Genomic DNA, 10,143 nt, shown 5'->3' with positions numbered 1-10,143 from the left:
CAAAGCGTGATAGTATTTAAGCTGAAATGAATTCAGTGTAACTTTCTGCCACGCTCTAAAATTCACAGAAGTGCAAGGAGAGGAGGAGCATGAATAAGTCACAGTGTAGGCTTTATAGCCATCATACTTATATACTATATCTGAATTAAAAGATTCACATTGTGTTTGAAATAAAAATGAATAAAGTGGCATCCTGCCAAAGAGAACCAGAAGCCACCCTTGTGTGGAACTGAAATAACTTGGCTCAAGTAGTACTTAATTCATTTTCAGAAAATGACAAGTTGTATAAATGTATCTTTAAAACAGAGAGGCAAAAACTTAAAAAAAATTCTTTGCATTGTGGTTCATAAGGTTGACACAGTCATTGCCTGTGCATAAACAGAACAAAACCTGATAAATGTTCCTCAAGGAGGGCTTCCAGCACTGTGTTCTTAAAAATCTTCAAAAGATGGGATCACATAGTTGAGTCACCACAGAAAAGACTCACAGTACCTTCTTTTGGAAATGAATAAGAGTTTTAAAATCTATTGAAATGAAGTGTTGACATAAGGAAATATTTTGTAGAGCTTTCAGGTTTCCTTACCATTCACTTTATTTTACTTGGCTACTTTTAATTTTTTTTTTCCACTTCTTCTCTTTGAAAATCCTGCATTGTCCAAGCCCTTTCGATTAAGCAGCTTGCCTGAATGAAAGCACTGTGATGAGGTGGCGGTGCATCAATAAACAGGGTGCCTCTCAAAGCAGGACAGAATGCTGAGAAATAGGGCTGATCAGCAGTAATTACTCTGACACTTCATGCAGTACAGGGAATTAACTCCTAGGACTTTGGGCCAAATGGAGAAGTAGTAGTTGATGTCCCACATTGTGAATGCCTCAGTGCCTGAACCCATTATGAGTTTAAACGGAGATGGGAATTCACTATATACAGGGCTTTTTTCTTTCCTTTCCCCCACCCCCAGCTAGGAATGTGAAGCAGACTGCAGAAAATAGAAATAATTCAGGGTGCTGAGCAGGCTACATTTCTGTTTTTTTGCTAAGGCCTTTGCATTCATTTTTCATTAAGTCACAAATAATTCAATAAAGGGATGCCCATAACAAGCATATTTATGGGAATGCAGCGATCATGTTGGGGAAGACAACCCACATGCCAAGTTAAGGAAGTGGAATTGCTCTAAGGCAGACCTGCAGAAACTAAGGTATACAAAAACACATAGCAGGAGGGGAAATACAGCTAAAAAGGCAACTAGTTAGCAGCTGCCACTATGACCTTTAACTGCATCCATGGTAACTGGGCTAAAGATGGAGTTCCATTTTATTATTCTCACACCCACAATGTTAAGCCTATGAATCCCATTGCAATTTAATGGCTGAAATCAGAAGGCAGATCTGTGTTCATTGGACCAGTGCCGACATCCTCTTAGCTAATGAGTGCAATAAACATTTTCATGCCAGGAAACCAATGCAAGTGGAAATATTATGCCATGCAGAAATCTATCCCCCAAACACAAAGAAATGGTCAGTAAAGTCAGTCCTTTATGTTCATTTGCATATACTGTAATTTTTCAGGGTTTAGACCGCTCATCTTTAAGCAGGAAGATATTTAACTCATATATTCTTTAATACTGTGCCATGCAACAGCATTCAATTTATATTAAGAATCGTGGGAAGAATTACATATTCCAGAGCTAATGACTATAGCTGCCTCCAATTATTTTCCTAAAGGAATGTTATGTTTTCAAAAACTATTTTTGCTTTCGTGCACCTAAAATATATTTCACCCATTTGCAGGCTATGCTCAGTGCCACCAGCTGAGCAAAAAACAGTAAACCAGTGAACTCTTTCAACAAGAAAGAAGGCTTTGTTCTAACTTTTGTTGCTGATGTAATGTGACTCATAGAGTTTTTCTTAAGCATCAGTGACAACAATGTCATATCTTTGCCATGTGAGCTGAAAGCAAGGCATATATCATCCTTATTTGGGCTGAAGAACCAGAGCAACAGCAACAGCAACAGCGCTTAAAAGGATCTGTGCTGGATGTGATTTGTAAATCTCAAGCGCTTACCCCTCTCAAATTCTGTGGTAACCTGTGAAATAAAAAATGAGAGGTATAGAGTGGAGCTAAGCATTGATTTGCAAGCCTTTACCTGGAAAAAACAGAAGCAATGAGGAACAGCCATAATTATTTTAAAATCATAAATACAGCAATTTAGACACATTGAGCCATTGAGTCATTTGTCTGTCTTACCTCCCAGCTTACCCTAAAGAAGGAGCATCATTCTAATAAGAAAACAGACCAGGGTGAAGAAGAAAACTCTCAATGCATAAATGTGCAGCTGGGAAATGAAGGTCACCAAAATCTCCTTGAACTCTTGGGTAAACCCACCATATTTGCTTCAAAGCAGTGCAGTCAAAGACATAAAACTGCATTAGTACACTCATAAAGAGTGTTATGTGAAATATCCCTGCCTCTCACAGTCAACTTCCTCCTCTATCTTAAAATACCCAGAATTTTATTTTTGTTAAAATGTTAGCATGGCATAAGGAGAGAGGGCTTAATGACTTCCCTTGACAAGAACTGCATGTATTTTTTTTTCTTATGGAATACTGCCAAATATCCTTTGTAATAAAAAGCTTGAACTATTTTGCTAACAGAAGCTGCTTGTTCTGGTAACTGTAAAGGTCAGACAGAAAATAATTTTGGTGTTTCTTATCTTTTAAAATAATGTCACTTTTTATCATTACGGTAACATTTTTGGACAACAAAGAAAAGAGAAAACAGTAGATGTGATACCCCAGACCACCAGGTACACTATTTCTTAAAAGACATTAGTTTAAAAAAGCTGTTAGCCAATTATACCAAAGACTGGAAATGTCACAAAAGCCAATGAAATCTCCCTGGTAACATTCAGAAATAATATGCTTTGGATCATACGGTATATTAAATGACAACTGTCAATTTAAAAAAGAAGTCCTCCAAAATCTTTGATGTATGACAATTTAGAAGTTGAAACACACTGTTCTTACCATTTAATATCTTTGAGATAAAAAGCTTTTGACATGTTAACTAATGTGAAGAAATAAGTGCTCCTCTCATTTCCCTAACAGAGTACTGGACTGCCCTGAGTAGATTTTTGTGATAAATGTCATAAGAAGCAAGGTGGTATGTAATAATTTTAGTTAGTTAAGTATATGAACTTATATTACATTACATAACAGTAGAGACAGTTGAGATTTTTCTATCCTAAATATTGTTCATTGGTACTTGCAGTATTTATTTCAGTTAAAATGGTCATTTGAATAGGCACTGATTGTCAGTATTATTTAATCCACTCTTCTGTCTGGTGCTGGAGTACAGCATGATTCAGAAGAAGCTGTCAGTGTCTGAATGTGCAACCATTCCAGGATGAAAGGTCTTTGAACTGCATTGTAGTTGCCTTTTTATTGTTGTTTGTTTTCCCCACAAAATGGAAAGCAACTCCAGCTTCAGGCACCTGGATTGGATGGCTCCCAGGTAGCTGAGGAAATCTCCCTGAGGCCATGCTGGGTGGCAATTCTGAGCAAGTAACTTCAGCCAGGCTCTGAGAGTCATGGACCCTGCAGGATGCTTCCCTCTGCCCCAGAAGTTCCTCTCAGCTGTAAATGTGCTGGCTCAAATCTGTGTGCCTTTGACAGGGTCCTAATTGGAAGTCTCCCATTTTAAAGATAATCTGAAGTTGAATCCTATCAGGTGTAAACTCTTCTCCTGCCACTGAAGAAATGGAGCTCAATAATGACACTCAGATAAGCCTGATCCTGGATAAAAAGGGGTGTTAGAGAGTCTAAGTCATAGGTGACCAAATAATACAAAAAGTGATTCAGCAAGGATATTTAAGGTATGAATTTTGAGATGTCTAAATTAATACCCTGTAAAAGGGAGATTAGGTAACTAAATAAATAGGAAGCTTCTAGGTATGTTGGCTGACTTTAATGAATTGTGAGTGTGTGCTAATTGTTTGACATAGCATGGATGTGGTTTTGTGGTCTGGAAAATATCATGTTGAAGGTCTACACTGCTTAGTGGTTGGCAGACTATGTTTGAAAGTGATGCAAAGATAAATCTGCACCCCCCAAGAAAGGAGAAGCCATAAACAGTGTAGACCTCACCAACTGACATCATTGGCCTCTGGGGAAAACATTAGCTCCTGAACCTCTTCTAATTACTGTTTTAGACACAGACAGGAACACTGCTGAATATTGCCTCAGATCACCTCCAGATATTTCTCAATTATTTTGCTGAAGAGCAAATTACAAGTTAACCATACCACAACTGGGAAGCTTCATGAACAAAATCAGTAAGTCCTTATACTTATGCTGTATTCACCAGGAAAAAAAAAGAAATAACAGATGAAAGGATGGTAGCACAGTTGTGAAGACAGTAATAAACATGATCTTCTGGGAAATCTTTCTGACCCCACAAGCAAGAGCAAGAGACAGAGAACACTCTTGTAACTTTGGCTGCACGACGTTTGAAGACGAAGGACCACAGGGTGTTGGGATCTCTTTCTGCTGGGCCAGTGAGCTGCACTGACAGAGGGGGCTGCAGCTCATGGGAAGGGCAAGTACCATCTTTGTTTGGAGTAGATGGATGATACAAAATGACATTGCTAACTGAAGACTTTGTGTTGACAAATGCAATATGGACCTAAGCTATGTGTACCCTATTAGAACCCATAAAGTGTGGAATATTAATGTAAGTGGCTGGAGGAACCAAGGAAAAATGTACGAAAAGAACAGATATAAACAAGATGGCATTTAAAATTTTTGCCAAAGAAAATAATCTACATATATTGCAGAACTTCCAGAAAGTTGAAGAGGAAACATTGCTCAGTATGATATTGAAAGTACAGACTTAATAAACACTTCTGGTTTGAATCTGATAAAGTAAAATTATATGTTTAGGTATGTTTTATGGATAATTTATATTTTGTTCTTTGGTAAGGGTTATATTTAATTTCAGGTAAATATGAACAGATGTATTTTTTCTTTATATTTTCAGCACAAAAACCCCCAAACATTTTAAATAGCATTTGGATTTGCTTTTAACAGCCAAATATGTATCTAGGCACTTAGAAAATGTGATGAAACCTCAGAATTTATTCAGTAAAAGTCACTTTATTTCAGTGCTTACACCATTTTCTATGAGACAAGAGAACAGGAACCTTATTCCCATTCAAGAAGAGGGAGATTTAAGCTTTCCTTACCCAGCTCATGTGTGAGATATATATATATATATATGTATGTGTGTGTGTGTGTGTGTGTGTGTAAAAGTTAAAGAAAGCAGACTTCTTTATGGTTTGGGCATGACATTTAAATTTTGCTGTACTTGGTTACCTTACAGCTGTTGATCCACGTCATCCAAATTCTGCAATACTTTTACATGCATCATAACTGATGTCTTTAGGTGACTTAACCATTCAAGGTAAAAAAAAAAATTCAGGCCTACTGGTATCCTATAAAGATAATGACGAGGATTTCCCATTTGTAATAAAAAAGGGTATTGAACAACAAAAGCAAGTAATTAACATTTTGAAATCCACAGTATTGGATAACCAGCACTTAAGAATTCCTATAAGCAGCTGGAGAAATGTTCAGCAATTTGATGATAATTATGTATGAATCCTAACATATAATAAATGCTATAGAAGGTAACAAGACAATCTTATTTGTCAGACCCCTTTCCCTGCTGCTACTCTTATGCAAAACATTGCAAAGCTAACGTGGGATGTTTCTCCTCTGATTTCACAAGAACTATTACCAGAGGAATAATTGCAAGTGTTTTGTTAACAGTCCAGAAGTCAGAATAAAATTACTCCTGGTAGAAATTAAGGATAAGTCACTGGTAAAAAAAGAGATCACTGTGGAGGTAGAAAAGAATGTTTAGTAAACTAAGGTATTGGGAGTAGGATACTTTAATACAACCCAATCCTCACTTACATTTCTAGAAGTGAAGATGAAAACCACAGAATAGAATGACTGAAAAGATTGGCTTAAACTACAGACTATTCATACTTGATAAGCAACCAAACAATGTCTCAGAATGGGGTGATGTAGAAAATCCTCAACATGATTGCTGAATGATCACTGAGAAAGCAGAGAATTGATCTTTCTGTTATAACTTGGGGAGGACAATTCTGGAGCATTGCATCAACTCTGCAGTCCTCGTTTTCAGAAAAACTCAATGAAGCTGCTGGAAAGGGTAGACAGGAAACATAGAAATGTTTCAAAAATGGGAAAAATGCCTTCTGGTGAGAGATTTGGATCTTTCTCTTTATGAAGCAGAAGACTGAGAGGTGACTTGCTTATGGCATATATACCTTCTCAGGCAGAAAATAATGGATATGAAAGGACTCTGTAATCTAGTGGAAGAAGGCATAATAAGAACCAAAGGCTGGAGCCTGAAGCCAGATGAATTCAAATTGGAAATAAGGCACATACTTTTAATGCTGATAGCTATTAGCTATCAGAACACATTATAGAGGGAAGTGGTGGATTTTCCATCTCCTGAGATCTTTGAATCAAGATTAGATAACTCTCAGGAAGATATACTCTAGCTGCAGAGAAACTATTTGGCTCAAGGTAGGGATAACAGTGTGAAAGATAAGTGCCTGTGATCAAGAAGAAAGTAGATTAGATGATCTAAGAGTTCCTCTTTGCTTCTTGCACTATGAAAATTTGAAAACCCGCAGTATGTAGCTGTGAGTTAATCTGAGTCTTCCACCTCAGATTTAGTCCAATCAGATTACCGGTGCATTGAAGCGAAATTCATACCCCATCCCTCACTCTTTTATATTCCTTTGCAGGGTTTACCCAGAGGGAAGTCAGATTTATTGCTGTTTGCTTTCCTTCAGTATGCTGCTAAGGCAATGCTGCTCCATGTTAGAGAAGTTAATGGAAAAGATCTGCAACCACTGTTTAGACTTTCATTCACGCTTCATTTCCAGAGGAGCTCAAAAGAGATATCAATGTCTCTGGCATGATTTCTAGGATCGTGGTATGGCAAAATGCAGAAAAGTTGTGTTGACTATAACACCTATTCACTTTATTAATTGTATGACTCTGTTTGCAGTCTTTACTCCCAAGCCACTGTAATTGCTGGAAAATCCTTGCTTCATATGTGAGCAAAGCTATCAAAGTTTTGTAATTTGTGGCATCTGTAGATAGGTACAAAGAAGTTGGAAATTCATTATTATGTCCTATGTTAAAGGGTGCTGTGCAGTCCAGGTAGGGAAACAAAACAGGAAAATATTTTGCCTGGCCTCCTATATCAGACAACAGGTGCAAATTGGTTACGGGGCTTGTAGTTCAAAAGATCACAGACTAGTGGTGACAATACCAATAAAAGTAGGCAGTCAGTACTGCAGAATCTCACAGTTTTGGTAAATACGTCATGCATTTATTTATCTCAGATTTTGGCTTGAAATATCTGGCTTCAAGCCTGATTTTGCAATGGTGAAAGGAATAGAAAAAGTATGTGCAAGGCAATGTAGGTAGGAAAAAAATGAATATAAAAAGATTGGTTTGACGGGGGAAAGAGGAGAAGAAAAACTCAGCATCTATTTGGAAACAAATAAAATGAACAGGTGAAATTATGGTGCAAAAGGACAAGTTTATGAATAACAGTTCTATGGACTCTTAAGGCATAAGTAACTTTATTTAACTTGAACTGTCAATGTCTGAAGTTGTCACCACAGATTCCCTCTAATGCCAATAGAGAGAAAGAGATGCTTTTAAAACATGATTCAGCTGACCTATTTTAGCCATCTAAATCAGGATGAGATGAATCATACCCTAAAAGTGCTTATTTCTCTCTATTGATTATTAAAAGAGTCCAGGGTGGCAACTTCAGATGCAGATGTCTCAGTTATAGACTTTTGTACTTTGTTGGATGAATCCCACTATTAGAGCCTATAGATTCTGACATATTGACTTTATTTCCATAATTTCTCATTGAAAACACAGCTAGCATGGAAAAATAGAGAAGATACACATACATTTGTATCAGGTGCAATTTATTGTAGAATGGCTGGAAAATTGACATTATGCATGTGAAATGTTGATATTTTGATGAAAAAAATCAACCCCCAAAATATTTCATTTCATTTAAGAAAGGAAATATTTCTCTGTGGAAATACTGACATGTGGCCTCATGTCAATACAGGTCAGTACTTCAGGCTTTCAACCTTCATTATGGATCACTATTTCTGCCTGGTCTGCATATTCCAGAATTCATCCTGATTCTTTCCATTGGTAATCCTGGTCATGATGCTTGGGATCCTCATTCCAGTGACACCTCACAAGAGATGAACCCAGCTAAGCTTCCAGAGTCAGGCAGGAGAGACTGGAAGCATGAAGTAGTGAACTTACAAGTTCTGCAAGATGGCATGCTTTTAACTGAAATATGTAGAGTTTTGATACAATGATAGCAAATTAATGTTTTAAACAAACACGTGGCATTTTAAAAAATAAATTAATTAATTAAGATTCAACAACTTGACTTTTCAACACCCAGACTGATTATGCAGTCTTCAAAGAAAGCTGAATTATGGTTGTAGGCTTATTCCTTATTTTGTTTCAAAGCTCTTTATAATATTCTAAGTCCTCTTTGATAGATTTATGATCATATTTTATATTTCTCTGTTCCCTTTCCTTTTCCTTTTCCCTTTTCTTATCCCTTTCCCTTCTCATTCTTTTTTCCTGCTTCTTCTCTCAGCCTTTTGTTTTCTCCCTTTCTCTCTTGTCAAGGAACTGTGGATGGTGCTAATAAACTTACAACAAATTTTACCAATGTGCAGATAGTAAAGATTACTTTCCAGTATGGAGATGAGCACAGAAAACCACAAACAAATTAGATCTGTTCTACAGGTTATCAAATCAAACTTAAGTGCAAAGATATGCATAAGTTAAGTTCAAAAATATCTTTGAAGATAAATCTTATGCATAATGTTTCTAGAGATAACATCATGTTCAACTTACAGAGGCTGCATTACTCATGTGCATAAAATAGTAACCTTCGTGAATGGTTTAAACAAGTTTGGCTCTTCAAGAAGTCCGAGATTATGACTCTTGATTCCAGCTGGGGGGAATTGAAAGGTAGAAAATTTATTTTCAGTGTTTCCTTTAAAAGAAAATATCACTTTAAAAAAGAAGACCAAAGGTTGAACAATCTCTGAGATTGTGAGTTTCCTTCAGAGAGCTTTGCTGATGTTCCATAATTTCTCAATAAAACTAAGGTGGATGGAGGAATAGGCTACTCTTAGTTTTATTTGGAATTTAAATTCAAATGCTTATTATAAAGTATAACAGTATATGATGCAAATAAAATATAGACTTTAATGATACATGTTACACACAACCAAAAGATCTAATGACATAGTCAAGAACTCAACAAATTTGCCTTTTAAATATGCATAATGTTTTGCATTTGATTATGTATTCACGTATTATTTATTTTTACAGATGTCACCTTGTATTTTCCCAAACCTTATTGCCCTCTAAATTCCAATCTGCCACAGCCTTCTCAGTTCAATGTCTTCCTCATAAGTGGTCCTTTAACCCAGACCCATTTTGATTTATTGTAGTGAAATCCTTTGTTAATTCAGCATGAGATTCACTGTTCACAGTAAAAGTCTCATCTCAGAATTTTCTGTTGGGCTTAGACATCCTCACGCTGTCCTGATCTCTCTTCTACCCATGAAGATCCCCAGCTGGCTTTTTCTCACACATTTTCTGTGCTGATTTTACTGGCTATGCCCATTGCCTGACTCCCTACCTCAGAGGGTAAGGACTTCGTATTTCCTAAATATCCACCCCAGTTCACTGGTCAGTGGGAAGGACGTGTGTGTGACATATCTCCTACACATAGCCACATCCAGATACTGTGTTTGGTTTTGGGGACCCAAAGCAAGAAATACAGAAATCAGTGTAATCCAGGGGTAACAGCACATTTCCTATAAAGAATGAACATCTGTGGCAGCTGGGTTTTGTTCAGCCTGGAGAGGTGGCTGTAGGGGGACCTCAGAGCCAACTTTCAACATTTATGAGTAGGCTACTTAGATGATAGAGATAATTCTGTCACTGAGGTGCATTGGTAGAGAGCAAGAGATA

General features: G+C 37.0%; 1 protein-coding gene across 16 annotated transcripts in view; it reads right to left on the bottom strand.

Annotated features, from left to right (window-relative positions):
* Nucleotides 1-10,143, bottom strand: part of LOC148224898 (uncharacterized) — a 384,098-nt gene that overhangs the window by 104,921 nt on the left and 269,034 nt on the right. For 12 of the 16 annotated variants that reach the window (XR_015801629.1, XR_015801636.1, XR_015801631.1 and 9 more), the window contains one exon: nt 9,013-9,112. The exons of the other annotated variants lie outside the window; for them this stretch is intronic. The gene's annotated coding sequence lies outside the window, so the exon portion shown is untranslated. The remainder of the gene's footprint in view (nt 1-9,012; nt 9,113-10,143) is intronic. 16 annotated transcript variants of the gene reach the window in all.

This window comes from Sturnus vulgaris, chromosome 2 (genome assembly GCF_052056855.1).
Source record: "Sturnus vulgaris isolate bStuVul1 chromosome 2, bStuVul1.hap1, whole genome shotgun sequence".
Classification (NCBI taxonomy): domain Eukaryota; kingdom Metazoa; phylum Chordata; class Aves; order Passeriformes; family Sturnidae; genus Sturnus; species Sturnus vulgaris.
Note: the sequence above shows the minus strand (reverse complement) of the source record. Positions and strands in the feature narration are given on the sequence as shown.